Source organism: Polyodon spathula, chromosome 5 (assembly GCF_017654505.1).
Source record: "Polyodon spathula isolate WHYD16114869_AA chromosome 5, ASM1765450v1, whole genome shotgun sequence".
NCBI classification, from domain to species: domain Eukaryota; kingdom Metazoa; phylum Chordata; class Actinopteri; order Acipenseriformes; family Polyodontidae; genus Polyodon; species Polyodon spathula.
In genome coordinates this window covers 58989486-59007213 of record NC_054538.1, presented here as the reverse complement: position 1 = coordinate 59007213, position 17728 = coordinate 58989486, and the positions used below count along the sequence as shown (strand labels likewise).

At 38.4% G+C, this 17728-nt stretch overlaps 1 pseudogene; it reads left to right on the top strand.

The window, feature by feature from the left end:
• The first annotated feature begins 3637 nt into the window (after positions 1–3637).
• On the top strand, positions 3638–5185 carry LOC121316424 (annotated as a pseudogene).
• Positions 5186–17728: the final 12543 nt, after the last annotated feature.

Genomic DNA, 17728 nt, shown 5'->3' with positions numbered 1-17728 from the left:
TAGAATATATACGTGTCATCCAAACACACACATGCACACGCACACACACATATCTGTTGACTTATTTACCATCATTTGGATCCCAATGACGTACAACAGTGTACAAAACAAATATGTTTTGGTAGCCCCTCTGCCGTGGTCCGGCTCTCTGCCTACATTCAAGACATCGAGGCCTGGGTGTCTGCTGAACACTAACAAATCTGAACTCCTCCTAGTAGGATCTAAAATTCAACTTAAGAGTTTCAACATAGCTGCCCTGAACCTCGGAAACTGTCTGCTGCTGCCTTCCCCCACAGTACGAAGCCTTGGTGTACTTCTTGACAGCAACCTCTCCTTTAATGCCCACATCTCCTCTGTGGTCAAATCTTCCTTCTACCATCTTAGAAACATCTTGATAGTCCGTCCATACCTTTCCTTCCCAGATGCAGACATACTCTGTCAAATGTTTGTCTCCTCTAGACTCAGCTACTGCAAATTTCTATATGGTGCTCTCCCGGCACCCACCATAAACCGACTGCAGCTAGTTCAGAATACTGCTGCCTGGGTCCTTACCAGATGTAAAAAATGTGATAAACCCCCTGTCTTGTCCAGCTGCAATGGCTACCTGTAAAGTTCAGGATTATGTTCCTGCTCACCTACAAGGCCCTTCATCACATAGGTCTCGAGTACCTCCTCAACCTGCTGACTCGCTATGTCCCTGCCCGCAAGCTGAGGTCCTCCGACTCTGGCTTACTTTTTATCCCCAAGCAGAAGCGCACCACGCTTGGACAACGCTCATTTAGCTTCATGGCTCTGACTCTCTGGAACTCTCTCCCAGCTTTGGTTCACGATGCTCCGACCGTAGCTCATTTAAATCAGCTCTCAAAACCTGTTCTCTCTTGCTTTCCATGCTCCTTAAGCCTGATAACATGTTATTAGCTGCTGCTACTATTTGAAGTATTGTTACTATCATGTATTCTGCACTTTCCACTGTATTTAGTGTACTATTTCATGTCATGTATTATGCACTTTCCACTGTATTCAGTGTACAATGCTACTATCATGTATTATGTACTTTCCACTGTATATCATGTTTTATGCATTTCTCTATTTGAAGTATTATGGATTTTCTTGTATTTATTGCATCTTGTAAAGCACTTTATGATGGTGTTCCACTATGAAAGGTGCTATATAAAATAGATTGATTGATGTATATTCATTACAGTATATAATTAGAATATGGCACAAAAGCGTGTATAAAAGACATCACCAAATATATAAAGATAAATGTTGAAGACTTTAGTTGTTAATGTATGCAAAACGGGTATACTTTTGCTGTAACACTTCGCACACAGATTGAACAGTTGCAAGAGCACAACAAAATGTGTAGACTTTCTATAGGCACTGTATATATATATATATATATATATATATATATATATATATATATATATATATATATATATATATATATATTATATATATACACTCATCTAGATAACACGTAGACTATTAATGTATTATGTGAATAAAATTATAATATGCACAAAATAACTTACTGTGTGCATCTATATAAACATATGACGTGTTGCCGCATATTTCTGTAGTGGTTATATATTTCTATTTACAACTTCTGAAATCAACAATTACACCAAGCGTGGTATAAAACATCACGACGTTTGCCCAACGTATGAAAACGGGTACATTGCTGAAGCGTGTGTCGCACACTAACTTGCAAGAGTTCTCGTGTGTAGACTTTATATACACTGTGATAGATATCTATATATATATATATATTAATATATATATATATATATATATATATATATATATATATATATATATATATATACAGTGCCTATAGAAAGTCTACACATTTTGTTGTGTCAGTGCCTCAGAGTTTCATGCAAATGAGGGATTTTTTTCAACTTTCTACACACCATACTCCACACTGTTAAGGGGAAAAAACTTTTTATTGAGAAAGAAAATTATATATTAAAAATACAAAACTGAAAGATCATAATTGGATAAGTCTCCACCCCCTTGAGTTAATACTTGGTGGAAGCACCTTTGGCAGCAAATACAGCTGTGAGTCTGTTGGGATAGGTCTCTACCAACTTTGCACACCTAGATTTGACAATATTTGACCATTCTTCTTTACAAAACTGTTCAAGCTCTGTCAAGTAACTTTAGGAGCGTTGATGGACAGCAATCTTCAAGTCATGCCACAAATTTTCGATTGGATTTAGGTCGGGGCTCTGACTGGCCCATTCAAGGACATTTACCCTTTTGTTCCTTAGCCACTCCAGTGTAGCTTTGGCTGTATGCTTTGGGTCATTGTCATGCTGAAAGGTGAACTTCCGTCCCAGTTTCAGTTTTCATGCAGAGAGCAGCTGGTTTTCCTCAAGGACTTTCATGTACCTTGCTACATTAATTTTCCCTTCTATCCTGACAAGTGCCCTAGTCCCTGCTGATGAGAAACATCCCCATCACATGATGCTGCCACCACCATGCTTCACAGTAGGGATGGTGTTCTTTGGGTGATGCACTGTGTTGGCTATGCTTTTAGGCCAAACAATGTGCATTTTAGTTTCATCAGACCTAAAAACTTTTTGCCATATGGCTACAGAATCTCCTGTGTGTTTTTTTGCATCCTTCAAATGGGATTCAAGGTGGGCTTTCTTGAGTAAAATACAGACCAGATTTGTGGAGTGCTTGGGATATTGTTGTCACATGCACACTTTGACTAGTCTTGGCCATAAAAGTCTGTAGCTCTTGCAAAGTTTGAATTGGCCTCTTGGTAGCCTCTCCATTCAGTCTCCTCCTTACTCGGTCATCCAGTTTGGAGGGATGGTCTGATCTAGGCAGGGTCTTGGTGATGCCATACACCTTCTACATCTTAATAATCATCTTGACTGTGCTCCAAGGGATATTCAAAGCCTTTGATTTTTTTTTTATACCCATCCCCTGATCTGTGCCTTTCAACAACATTGTCCCGGAGCTCTTTTGGAAGCTCCTTGGTGCTCATGGTTGAGTCTTTGCTTTGAAATGCACTACCCAGAAGAAGGGACCTACAAGAACTGCTGAATCATGTGAATCATGTCAATTTAACACCTGTGGAGGCCACTTAACTTGATATGTGATTTTGAAGGCGATTGGTTACACCTGAGCTAATTTAGGATTGCTATTACAAGCGGGGAGGACACTTATCCAACCAAGATATTCCAGTTTTTATTTTTAATAATTCATGGCTTGCATACTAATGAGCCACTTCACACTGAATAAATCACTAGGCACCACTACATTCTAAATTCCATGAGAAAATGCCATTTCATTTGTTATTAGTTACAAAACCACTGCCAAAAATGAGAGGCATTTTGCTTATTTCCTTTAATATATCTGGGGATGAAAATCCACATAACTGGTACAACACCAACTTTCTGAGTGAAGACAGCCAGGGCCGTGTTAAGCCAATGGGTTACATGGACTAAAACCCAAGGCCCCGCCTCCTAGGAGTGCCCCGCTGTCCCTGTAAAGTCAAACTTATAATGGTTGGCTAATAATGCCGTAGTTATTTGACGCAATAAAAAAATCTTATGCTAGCTATACTCACTGGCGCTCAACTAAAAGAAGCTAAGCTGAGTAGCTAGCGGCAAACATGTCACGGAAATGCGAGAGCGGTGTGAAAAAAAGAAAAATCAATAAACTCAAACTAACTAAAGCCGAGGAGGTTACAAATAGTACCCCAAAGCTAACTCAATTCTTTAAAAGTCCGTGTCAGAAAAATGAAAGTGAGGAAGAGCCACATGAGTCAGAGGAGCAAGCAGAGAGCGGCGAGTCGGTTAGCTCTGAGTGCACAGCAGCAGAGGAGAAAAATGAGAGCGAGCCACTGAAGTGCGAACTCAAGGTGGGAGAAACTGAAGGAACAGATAATGCTATTGCTAGCTCCGATACGGCATGTTGGAATCCGATAACTGAGGAGGTGAGATCCTATTGGGTGAGCAAGGGCTCCCTTATTTGCCAGAATAAAGACAGTAATTTTTCAGCCTCAGAGAGAATTTACAAAACTCAACCAAGACGCCTCTCAAAAACTTTATTTACACAATCTTTCAAAAATGGGAAGTGCGTGCCACGAGAGTGGCTCCTTTACTCACCCTCCACCGGCAATGTGTATTTTTTCATTTGTCATCTATTTCAAGAGGGGACACGTTCAACAGCATTTATTGATTCGGGGTTCAGTGATTGGAAACATGCAAACGCTTGTGTAGAGGAGCATGAGGCTAGTAGCTCGCACTGAAATGCAATGCTAACATGGATTGCATGTACTCAGATCAATGGTATAGATGCTGTGCTTAAAACACAGTGTCAAGAGGAACACGCATACTGGAGTGAGGTACTCAGGTGGGTTGTTTCTGTAATCAAGTTTCTGGCAGAGCACAGCCTCGTCTTTAGAGGAGACAATGAACTCTTCGGTTCCCCCAATAATGGTAATTATCTTGGAATTTTGGAATTACTTAGTTCAATCCTTTTCTCGCTGAACACATGAGGAAGTATGGGAATAAGGGAAGGGGGACTCCCTCATGTTTATTATCCACTATCTGTGAGGAATTCGTTGCTTTAATGGGACTGAGGGTACTAGCTGAAATAATACTTCAGGTGCAAAAGGCAAAGTATTTTTCCATCGTAGTTGATTCTACTCCTGACGTTTCACATATTGACCAGTTGACGTTTGTTATTCGCTACGTGTCACAGGAGGGCCAGATTTACGAACGTTTCCTGAAATTCCTACCAATCCTTATCTACAGGTGAATCACTTTTTCCGTCAATCACAAACGTTTTAGAGAGCATGAACATTGATTTTCAAAACTGTAGAGGACAGTGTTGTGACAATGCCAGTAACATGTCAGGAATGTATAAGGGATTGAGATTGCACACACAAGAGGTGAATCCTCCAGCAGAGTGGGTTCCCTGTGCAGCTCACTCTCTTAATTTAGTTGAAATGAGCAGCATGAACTGCTGCACGGAGGCAAACCATATTTTCCGTGTTATTCAGTCACTCTTCAACTTCTGCTCTGCGTCACCCCGCTGCTGGAAACTGATCAAAGATGACTTGACCCAAACGAAAACAAGGATGTGGAGACACTTAAAGACCTATCAGACACACGATGGTCAGCTCATGCACAGGCCACCAAAGCCCTTTTCCTGAATTACGCAAATATTCAGGAGTCCTTGAAAAACCTTTCAGAGGATACAACACAGAATTCTAGCACACGTGCTGATGTGCTGATCCCTTTTCAATAAAATGACAAAGCTAGAAACGGCCTTTCTATGCATATTTTGGAATACAGTACTTCAACGCTTTCAGTCCACTGACATTGCCCTCCAAGCTGTAGATCTAGACCTGGTAACAGCAGTCAACTTAGAAAGCTCCCTCATTGATTTTGTTGAGGACCTGCGTATGCAGTTTGACACATTTGAGGATAAAGCAAAGGACATGTGAGATAACTTGTCACAAGGGTTCAAGGGTGAGAAGAGTCGACATGTAAAGAGAAAACATCAATCAGATGAGTCAGTGGAGCCAGAGCAGGAAGAGACCAATTTCATGTTGAGGTGTTTTTTGCAATGATTGAACACCGAGTTAAAACACAGGCATGACAAATACAAAGAAACATGCGCCCACTTCAGTTTTTTGACAAATCTAATGTCGCTGTCTAATGATGAACTAGGCACGGCTGCCCACAAATTGCAAGTGAGGTATCACAATGATCTACAGGAGGACCTTGTTGATGAATTGATACAGTTTGTTTATTTCTCAAAGGTGACACAGGTGACACAAGTGACACATCTCCAAGAAACTTGCTCCAAATGCTGCGGAAGAAACAGCTGCAATTTGTATTTCCAAATGTGGACATTGCACTAAGGATTTTCTCACCTTGCCGGTTACAAACGCAGGGGGTAAGCGGTCGTTTTCAAAGTTGGCACTGATTAAGCACCGGCTTAGGTCCACGATGGGGATTTAAGTCTCATGTCCATTGAACATGACCTGCTTCGCCAACTGGACTTCACGGACATTATTAAGGACTTCTCAAGTTTGAAGGCAAGAAAGCATATTATCTAGCAATGGTAAGTCAAATGTATCTTTATACTTTGCAGTGTTAAGGAGGCTTGAGAGTAGCACCAACTACTTGCCTACTGTAGGCCACACTATTAGTATAGCGCCGACTACACAATTTTTTTGTCTAATGTTATATGATGCTGTGCTGTCTGATAACTGACTACAACTAGCGTTGATTTAATTCGAAACGATGCGGTCGGTGATGAGAGCTAGTGGTAGTGCCGACTACCATACTATTTTGCATGCCATAGCTACTGTGATGTGAGTGGTAACGCTGTCCGCTGCCTATTGCAATTACATGATTGTGTTGGTATTGTATGAGATTGTGCATGACTGCAGATCGCAGACTATCAGCTGATTCTTCAGTATAATGGGGGGGGGGGGTCTGTTCTCCAAGGGGGCCCCTGTAGCCCTAGGCCTCCAGATACATTAAGAAGGGTCTGAAGACAGCAGTCCATCTGAAAAAAATAAATAAATAAATAAAATAAATGCACCAGCAAGAACATACACAATAGTTGATGAGGAACAGTTAAACGCAGTAGAAGAAAACAAAGATTGAAAAAAAAAAAAAAATACAGCATGGGCTGGTTAATGTACTTAAAGAAAAAAAATATGGACATTCATTTTATGGAAATAAATCCAAAAAATCTCAACATCATAAGGGAATTTTATGCCAGTGCAAAAAGTTAAACTAAGGACCAGTATTCAGTCTCCAGTTTTATAAAGCTGACCTGGATTAAACACATATTTTAACAGTAGAAGTTTTAACATCTCTGCTGACAGCGAGCTTAAAACCAGCAGTAATGTACTCATGTCAGTCAGGAAATCTCTTAGAAAAGCAGGTAATGACAAGGCCAGACACAACCACCCAAATTACCAGCCTGGATTTTAAACATCTGCGGGAAACAGAGGTACTGTCCCCTGACACCACAGTCGGATTGGTGCGTAAAGTCTAGTTCGGTCGTCAACTTAATTTGGCACAACTTGGACACGAGGGTGTCTGACAAATAACAAAAACATATTTTGAGATCCAAAAAATGAAAACATACTAGAATATGTAAACTTTATAGTAAATCCTTGCATATAACGAGTTAACAAACTCACTTCAAGATCCGGCTTCAGTCTCTCTCTATAAGCTGCTCTCCTTACTTCCTTAGATGCACTTTCGATGCAGAAATTCGCAATAAACAAACATATGCAATTTATTTTTAATAAGCAAACAATTAATTAAATAAAATTCATATTGCACTGCGGATATATACACAATAAAAGTTTCTGTTTTTTGTTTTAATTTAAATGTGTTTGAATTATTTGTTATAAATTTTTCTTCCCACAAATGACAGGTAGCTGTGTTATAAATGGTATAAACCACTTCGGGCCATGCGGTTCTGATGAAAGGCGTGGTATATATCAGCGGAACCGCACAACCCATCGTGGTTTATACCTTACATATACATCTTTGTTTAGCGACCACCTGTCTAATGTGACCAGCGACCACGATTCTCTTACCCAGCAATGAATAAGAGAATTGTGATTAATAAAACAAAAACGCTGTCTTGTAAAGGAAGAGAAAAAACGTGAAGAAACAAAAGGTCCTCCCTAGATGACAGAATTAAAGTTATTACACTTGTAAAGACAGTAAGTGCCAGAAAAACTGCTGAAAAATTCGGCACTAGAAAGACGCAGATACTACTAGGGTGAGCGAACAGAGTGTTCATCGTCTATGAGAACGACTGTGTGTGCGAATTGTGAATGCATCCTTTTTGAAATCGATGTCAAATTATCCCAGTAATCATCAGTTGCTACATGTCTATCTTAAATGACCACTACATGTCTATCTTAAAATATTTAAATATGTTCTAAAGTCTCTACATATCATGAAAGACAATGAAATATATAATTAATTGTAATAATAATTTCTGAAAATATTAAATAAAAGCTCACAAAATAAATTATTTTAACTTTTAACATAATTATTATTATCAGTGTAATAGGGTCATTTTCACCTCACATACAATTGGATTTAATGCAAGCCGTTCGGCATATTATATATATATATATATATATACTTATATGATATCTATTCATATATATATATATATATTATATATATATATATAGTATATATATATATATATATATAATATATATGCCGAAATCGGTCACTTGCCAAAATGCCCGGACAGTTGATGAAGTGCACAGCTGCGATAGGCAGATGCTGAATTAGCTTAGAATTTTATGTAATTTCGGCATCTGCCCTGGCTGGTGAACTGCCCACAGCCACCTGGGTGAAGAATTATTTTTTAACAGATACAGTATAATACAAATAGAGAGTGAATTAGCTTTGTTGCCTTTAAGCACAAATGCGCACCACCACCAAGCCACCCACTGCAATGTTTATTTTGAAAACTTAAATACTTTCTGACAATGCTATAACAACAGAACTAAACAAAATATCAATGCATAGTTTATTTTCATCATGGGTTAAACAGAGGTTAGAGTAAGTGTGGGGGAAGAAACGAGTCCAGAACAAAATGCAACAATGTTTTCTTTTATTCTTATTACAGTAATACAATACACACAATGAGAGATCACTCAATATCAGCATGAGACTAATAATCACAGTTAAGTTTAAATGTGTAAAAGCTACCTAGTTAAATATAGTTACCTTAAACTTAGGAAGAATGCAGTACCAAACAACTGAGGTATTGTGAGTGGGTAAAAGCCAGACTAAGACAAAAGCCACCAGATGGACCAAAGTAAACCAACTCTGATCGGCCCAAAACCGGTGTATAGATAATTGAAGTGTAACAAAAATACATGGTTGACACCTTACAGTCAGAACCTATTTAAAGGTTATTTAGTCTACATGCCAATTGCTGCCTATTTATTTTAATCATAGCCTCTATTTTCATAAGGATTTCTACGCGTATGGTCACATGACAGTTCCTGGCCGCACTTTCTCATAGGATACAGTTTCTCATGCTACACCAGCACCAATCGACTCAGCCTTGCCTACAGCTTACATATAAACAAGAACCACCTTCATAACACTTATAGTTCGTTTTATTCATTAAAGTACACCCGGACTAAGACAAAACCCGCTGGACTGAGCATCTAAAGGGGTCCTAAACCCGGCTCCAATCGACTCCTCCTTAATCCACAGCTTACATAGAAGCAAGGTAAACTTGCAAGACTGACGCAAGGCAGCCCAAATTCTCTCTGCACGTGGTGCTGAAAGAACATCTCTCCCGAATCAAGTACGATCAAGTAGTGGGGTCCATTTCATTTTCTTTACTTTCAATATGATCTTTTTTTTCCTACGGAAGCATCCTAGTGCCAATGAGCAAAAAAAAAAAAAAAGAGTAAAATCATCCTACTTAGGACTTTCTATCTCCCACGTAGGACTTTTATCTACTAACTCCTACGCATGACTTTTTAGTCCTAATTAGGAGATAGACAGTCCTAATTAGGAGATACAAAGTCATTTACTTACTGGGTCTCTTAAACCCAGAAGGACATTACATATTTTTCTTACTTTGCTATGGCTTTATAATTTCTGTATTAGTATTTTGTTTGTGTTTTGAACCTTTAACTGCCCGACAGTGTACCAATTTAATAACAAAAGCGCACTAAAATCTCGGTTGTTACATTGTTATATTTTTATTTTAATTTCTTTGGTTTTCATGGCAATTTTGCAACTCAAAGTTGCAACTTATAGGCTTTAACAATGTCTCAGTGACAAGTTGTAATGCTGCACACTCTGTGTGCTGAGTGAAATATTGATGCAGATGTCTAATTGTCTGAGATCTGATGTCAACTAATGTCAGACATGAAATAATATTGTTTGAATATGTAAAAAATATTTGCTACAGAACGAAAACAAATCTTTTTTTTTATAAGAATGAGTCAAATTGTCGTTCATATTTCTAAATAAGAAAAATACAAACTTTATGCTGTTGATTGATAAATTAATATTGCTAAATTAGTTTTGGCACTGTGTTCTTCCTGAGTTTCAGGTAACTATATTTAACTTGGTGGCTTTTACACATTTAAACTTAACTGAGATTATTAGTCTTGCTGATATTGAATGATCTCTCATTCAAACAACACAACTCTGCTCAGAAATCTGTATTGTATTACTGTATTGTGGCAGTGAGCTTTTGCGCTTAAAGGCAACAAAGGCAATTCACTTTCTATTTGTATTATATTGTATCTCTGTAATTCTTCACCCAGGCAGTTGACCAGCCAGGGCAGAGGCCAAAATGACATAAAATTCAAAGCTAATTCAGCATCTGCCCGGGTGGTGCATTTCGCGAACTGCCCGGGCATTTCAGCAACTGCCAGATTTCGACATCGCTCATAAATATACATATATATATATATATATATATATATATATATATATATATATATATATATATGTGTGTGTGTGTGTGTGCACGCGCATGTTTTGAGTGAAATGCAACCAATACCTTCGGAAAGAAGTACGGCACAAGTTACTGATATCAAATGTTGTTCAAATGTAAAATATAGAATCTTGTCCACATTATTATTTAGTCCTTGATTGCCACAAACTCTGTTCTTACTTGACTGTCTACCGTAGATGTTCCCCTTGTTGTAGGAATGATAACAGAGTTGGCGCAATCAATACCATTTACAGAAAACACACACTGCAACTCAGTTGTGCTTCTGTTTGGCTAAGAACCTTCTAGACTCCAGGTGGGCTATTGCTATATAATTTTTAGGTTCTAATTTGATAGCACATAGATTCAAGCGTCAAAATACGCAAATACAATACTTGGAACTTACTCCTCCCTGTCTAAGAATAAAGACATAGGAAACACTATGTTCAGAACTTGATAAATAGTATCAATAAGCCAATTATCAACCCTGAACAGATTTGAAACTTGATTTAATGACTTCCTCTTTGTGTACTAGAAAAATGAGTAGTAAGGAGAGCTTCTTGTGTACCTGATCAAGGCCCTTCATAAAGATGAGAATTATAAATTAGTTCAATCTTGAGAGAGACAGTATCAGTGACCATACTGCAAATGGTAAATTTAGTTTATTAGGCATACAATAACTATAAAATACTATATTGCATTGAATATAAATATTCAATCCATTTAACTAGCTTTAACAAAATATATATCTTATTATATTTAAAGTGCTTGAAGTTATAGATGTAGCACTGCAGATTTGGCAGTGAATGATACAACACATTTACAGCACTTCTTGAAACATGCAGACTTTCAAAAGCAATTAAAATCTATACAAACTTAACCTCAGATGCTTAGATAGCAAGAGCAATGTGTTCTTCAGCATGATTCAAATCCTAGATGTTTACTAAAATAATCATACAGAAACTACTAATAAATAGCGGTATTAATTGTATTAACTATGTTCATTCATCATCATTTTGACCAACCAAACAATTTTAAAATCATATTTAAAAACCAAATGTGCAGTTTAGGTAAGTTCTCTAATAAGGACAAGCAGCATTAGTTAGTTAGACACTGATAGATTTCTTCCACATACATAACATTATATCCAGTCATTAGTACCAGCCCTCAGAACTTGGTTGCCCCCTTTTCAAACAATTCAAGCAACTCAGGAAGGCATAGATTCTCGAAGTTTTCCTACGCATTGCAAAATGTTGTTGTAATTTTAGGGCGAAGGGCTTCTTGCTATTGCTTCTATGCTCTTATCCTTTCATCCATATACTTTTTTTTTTTTCAAACTCACCTACAGTCCTTTGAAGTAATCATTTGCCCATTAAGGGCATGCTGTCACGCTGTAACATGAGGTTTTCTGAGTGATATAATGCTGTGCATACTCCGCCTGACTAATTATGTGTGTATTGCTCTGTTGATTATGTTTTGCTCATTATTTTCATTTAAGGAACTGCACTACTGATAAACTGCAGCACAAAACAGCATACAGACCACTCAGCATTTGTTTTTGAAGACAGATGATACAATAGGTATTCAATGTAATTGCAAACGCAGACACTGATGAACCAATCAGTTTGGCACCAATCAAGCCCTTACAAACACACTGAAATCTATCAACGTTTTATACAGTATATTCTCCAATTAGACCACATGACTCAAAATGGTACTTTGCATCACTCCAATTAAAACAGCACCAGCAACATGCGACTGTTCCTAATGAAATGACGGAATCGTGTAAGTTACATAAATCATGTGATAGGACAACTAAAAAAGATAATTATAATATTATATCAGCCTTAAAACCCTGGAGTCCAAAGTGGTTTTACAAAAAACTCTCATTAAAGAACTGAGCAATCTGTTTGATTAATGCCATACTGATAAAATGCCTTACTCTTTACCAAACTGCAATTATCACCCAAAACAATAATTTCTGGAGTTTTGGTTTCAATGGTCTGCAAACAAGCTTCTTTTGATTGAAATCTGCCTGCAGTCAATCCACATAACAGCCCACTACTTCACACACCCTGCTCATCTTGTCAAGCAAAGAAAAATCTCATAATCAGTTTTAGCACCCCAGAGCCTCTCCAATTCTCAAAGTAATTTTGTGAATGGCTCAAGTACAGTCTGGGTATATGTAATGCAGCATCCAGAGTGCTGTAACACCATCAAAGTGCGGAGCATCCAAAGATAGGTGCTGTACATTTTCAGAATCCAGTTAGACTGTCCCTGTCACTATCTGAAGCCCAAACTAATCTTTTTCTCTTGTTGCCCTGTTCCCTTTGGAATTGCTGGAAGCCAAAAAAAAATGTGTTTCAGTAGGTGATTAAATAGGAATTTGTTACAAGGTGTTACACATACTGTATTTGTATATTGCCCATTTCTTAGCTAAGTATAAGTGAATTCAGTTCAAAATATTCAGTAAGGTTGTGTGACGGGGCGAGGAGCCCTGCGTATGGAAAGGGGGCAGGGAAAAGCCCTGCTGTTTAATATTGTTTGTTTATTTTATAACGGGGTACCCCTCCGCCCCTTTGCAGTTATTATTTTGTATTTATATTTATGAAGGCTAAAGCCGTGTGTGTGCGTTCTGGCAGAGGCAAGTTTGGCAGCTCACCCTCTGCCAGTATAATTTAGTAAACTCATGCAGAAATGTGACCAAGGGCTTACTGAATAAGTGATAGTTAGTTAATCCCACAGTCACTAATATAAAAGCAGGTGAAGTGTTTGAAAGGAGGAACAAGAGAGGAGAGGAAAGGAGAATTAAAATTAAACTTAAAAAAAGTAAAGAATTGTTTTTGGTTTACATCTTTTGTTTTGCTCGGTGAGCAAGTGTTTTGTTTTGTTTTGTTTAAACCTTTTATTGCAGTACCGGTTTCAGTTCCTGCTTCTGGCCTGACGTCACCACACCTGTGCACTGCGATCACCCTGTCACAGGTTGTAATAATAAAAACGAACAAATTACAATAAATGATACAACTACAAATACACCTACTAATAAAGTGATAAAGGGACAAGCCCAAGAGAAGCTGAAACTTGTACCCTACAGCTACCTTTGCGAAATGTAAACAGACTAGGCCTGCTTTCTGATAGAGTAAAGTACATAGAATAAATAAGTTAAATGTGAAAGCATGAGGTGACACTGACACCAAGGAATTACACTTGTGAGTAAAACTAAACACTGGGGGACTCTGCGGCTTTTGAGGCAAAATGATCTGTAAAATAACTCTAATTTAGTGAGCTAAGCAAGTCTCGAATGAAATGAGTAAGGTCTTGATCCCGGTGTTTCAGAAAATCCTACTTAAATGTCACAGACTAGTGCTCCAAGGGAGAATATAAAACGCATCCTCAGCATACATGGGGCTGACAGGGATAGAGTGCATAAGCCATTTGATGCCTGAAAAACAAGGAACATAGTTTATATGGGTAACTTTAAAAGTTGCATCATTCACAAATAGCCCAACATGTGCAGTTAAAAACTCACAGAAAAGATCTATACGTTAGGTCCTTTATTTTTTCCTGCATCAACCATAAAAAAGTGTATACATTGTTACAGAACAATTACAATTCACATTGTGGTAGAGCAGAGGCTCTGCATGTGTGTGTGTGTGTGTGTGTGTGTGTGTGTGTGTGTGTTTTGTGGCTGGCAGCCATCTTGGCTTGGGTGTGGGGCAAAGGTGGTGATTAGAGGATTAAAAACAAATCTCATTCCATACTTTCCCCATTCTTCAATCAAGTAAACAATTAAATAATGTGGCTGCACAAATGACAGCCATCTTGACCCCAGGCTGTTTTCGCCCACACCCAAGCCAAGATGGTTCCCAGCTCCTGTTCTGCCACAACATTATTGTGAAAAAGGTAAACAGAGTAATATCAACACATGAAATTAAATGTGTTGATATAGCTGTTGATATCTGTAGGTATTTTTAAGAATTCATATTAAAACATTATGCATAAATCACAGTTTTTTCCCATTTTTCCCTTTGACAAAGTGAAGTGCAGATCATGTAGCTAATATCGCACACTGACTATTTTATTATACAATAATTTCCATTACTGGGTACTACTTCCGGGATCAGTATCCCAAATATCCCAACATACGGTGTCCTTATATGTTGCATCCCACTCTGTGTTCTGTCAGCTATGATGTATTTTCATTATCGTCATGACTATATTGGTTCTGTCTACATTTATTATGGCAGCATGTATTCCCAACACCTTCTCGTTCTGGCATCCAATAATCAATTTGGTAATAAATTGTCTAAGAAAATTGTGGAGAAAGTCAGTTTATTTAGCTGTATGTCCAATGCTTTGTATACCCTCCTAGTGGGCTCCAGTAATGGCGGCTGTAGCGATACATCCACTGAATTATAGGATAGCAGTTCCCGAGGTTCCCTTCTACTTGCAGCCCTCGCTCATGTCCAGTGAATTATTATTTAAAAAGAACAAAGATAAAAACAAAGCAACATTTCAGCCAGACAGCCTTCATTTTAATACTAGCCTAGGCATTCATGTAAAGGGAAATGGTGGGGTTACACTGGACAATCGTCAATGTGATTAAGGTATAAACCTTTGTCCTAATGTAGGAACCTGAAAGAAAGACAGCAAATCACCAATACTGATACACATGTATTTCTCCTTTGACATTAGTCAATATATAACCTTCTTTATATTTATCAATATATTTACCATTGTAATCCCACCCACAGGCTTTGCTGACACCTCCATTAAAATACACAGGTAAAAATTTTCTTTTTGCATTTTTCCTCAATAACGACCCAATAAAATCCATTACATAATATGCTGTGACATTCTTTTTTGTGAGCCACACAAAGCCATATCTGACATGCTTAGGAACTCCGGTAATAGCAATGTAATGTCATCAAAAGTTTGAATTAATTCACAAGCCACTCTCAACCAGCTGTCATTTATATGTAGTTTAGCTGACAGCCAAGAATATCAACCATACTGGAATATAATTGAACACCACCACTTGTTAATAACAATGGCCTCAGATAATGGTTTTAGGTAGGTTTCAAGTGTCATTTAAATATGTTGTTACACCTTATTGGGTGCAAACCGAGGGTTAACTGGTTCAAGAGCCTCTGAGAAAATGGCTTGGCACACATCTGACAAGGGTCTCTGTTTTTAGTTGAAGAAGTTAAGTGGAACAGTAGAAAGGAAGCTGGATAAGTTCGGTGATACCATCTATGCTTAAGGGTGTGAGAGGTTTGGTGTAGAAGATAGAAGACAACAAATAACAAAGGAGGCATATAAGGAAGCAGAGGAGGAGGGCTGCATTAAGTAGAGGACTCTTCTCCTAATTGGAAGGAGGTGGTGCAAACCATACAGAAATGGTGTACCATTTACTAGAGTGCATGTGGGGTTCTAAGACTCTTGTGGAGGTTGATGAAGGTACGTAGCGTGGGTAAAACAGGTAGTCTTAAGAGCATGGCGCAATAGCAGTGGATAAGTAGTGTTCCGCATTTTTTATTTTTATCTTGAAAAAAAAATTCAGGGAATTTTTCGGAGTTTATACATATATTAAAATAGAGATACAATTGGTAAAAAAATAGTTTTTAATTGAAACATCTGTAAAAATCAGGGGAGAAAAAATCTCAATATACACACTTTACATGTGGATCTGATGAATAGCAGTTCTGGTTTCTGATTAAGTTTAATGTCCCTGGCATGTATGATGAAGCAGAATCTGTGCAAGTCAGAGCCACATTTTCTCAAGTTAGCCTGTACTTTGCAAACGTTTGGACAACTGCTGTGCTGACAGAACCATTATCTACAGAAGGTATGAACATGACATCAAGCCAGGTTTATTCGCCTTGAAATCATAAAAAGAAAAGAAAATTGACAGAACTCGGCAGTGCAAGCCATATGGAGACATGTCAAAAATCACACTGGACAGTTCCATTAATGCATTCCATAAGTTTACCGACTAAAGCATTGGGCAGTGTTTTAGCTGATGGAAAGTACTGTCGCACAAAGTCACCAATACATACATCTGCAATAAACACTGGCTCCCCAGCAAAGCACAGCGCTCTGATAAACACACAGTCATTCTGTGCTTTCTTTTTATTAAAGTGCTTGTGTCTCTGTTCACTTTATTAGTGAATTTAATTAATTTAATGTGTCGCTTATTTTTCAGTATGTTCTTTTATTGTCAGCGTGAACATGTACCTCAATGCAGCAGTATTTGCAGCGCTATGCATCCTCTGTCTCATCTGACCCCTTTCTGCTATTTTTGCTTTTTTTATACTTCAAAACATTTGTTTTCTTTTGAATATTCATACACTGATTAAAGTTTTCTCCCTATTCCTCATCCACTAAAAATATTATATTTTTGTGTAAGTATTTCAAGCTAGTAGTTATTACACTGAGCAACTGTCAAACTTTGATTGGCCAACTGTGGCAGAATGTGCGTAGCGGTGGTGTAAAATCAGGAGACTCCAGTCCAGTTTTCTGTGCCTGAGGTTTTTATTTCCTTCCCCAGGTCAGGGAAAGCACATTCAACAAAAATAATAAGTATACTTACAATAACAATAATAAACAATAAGGAAGCCGGGATACACAACAATGTGTAACCCGACCACAGAAAGTGTAACTGGGTTGCAGTCCCAAACAATAAATAAACAAACAAAAAAAACACTCCGTCTCCCCTTCGCAATCCATGTCCGAAATGACACGCTCCCGTGACCTGAGCACTTCCGGGTACTCGCTCCTACGACGCACTTCTCCGTAGCATCCCGTTAGTGCTCTAGGATAAAAAGGAGAGGGGTTACCAGGGCCAAAATAAAACAACCCGTTTGTTTGTTCTTTCTTTCTTTCTTTCTTTCTTTCTTTCTTTCTTTCTTTCTTTCTTTCTTTCTTTCTTTCTTTCTTTCTTTCTTTCTTTCTTTCTCTCTGTCTCTCGCTCTCTGTCTTTCTGTACCTTGCCATAAGGAACAAAGCCATGGGCCACGCCCCCATTTGTATGCTCCATCCCGTCCCAATTGGTCAGCAAGGGCAACCACCGTCAACCAATCCCTGATTGCCACCGCGCTTCCCAACCGGGTCAATCACGTTGCGCACCGCGGCTCCGCCCCCTTTCCAGGTGGCCGACTTCCACCTCCCCTGGGGGTGACTGCTCCTCCTCCCTAACGTCCTCACCGGTCGGAAGGGAGATCTAAAA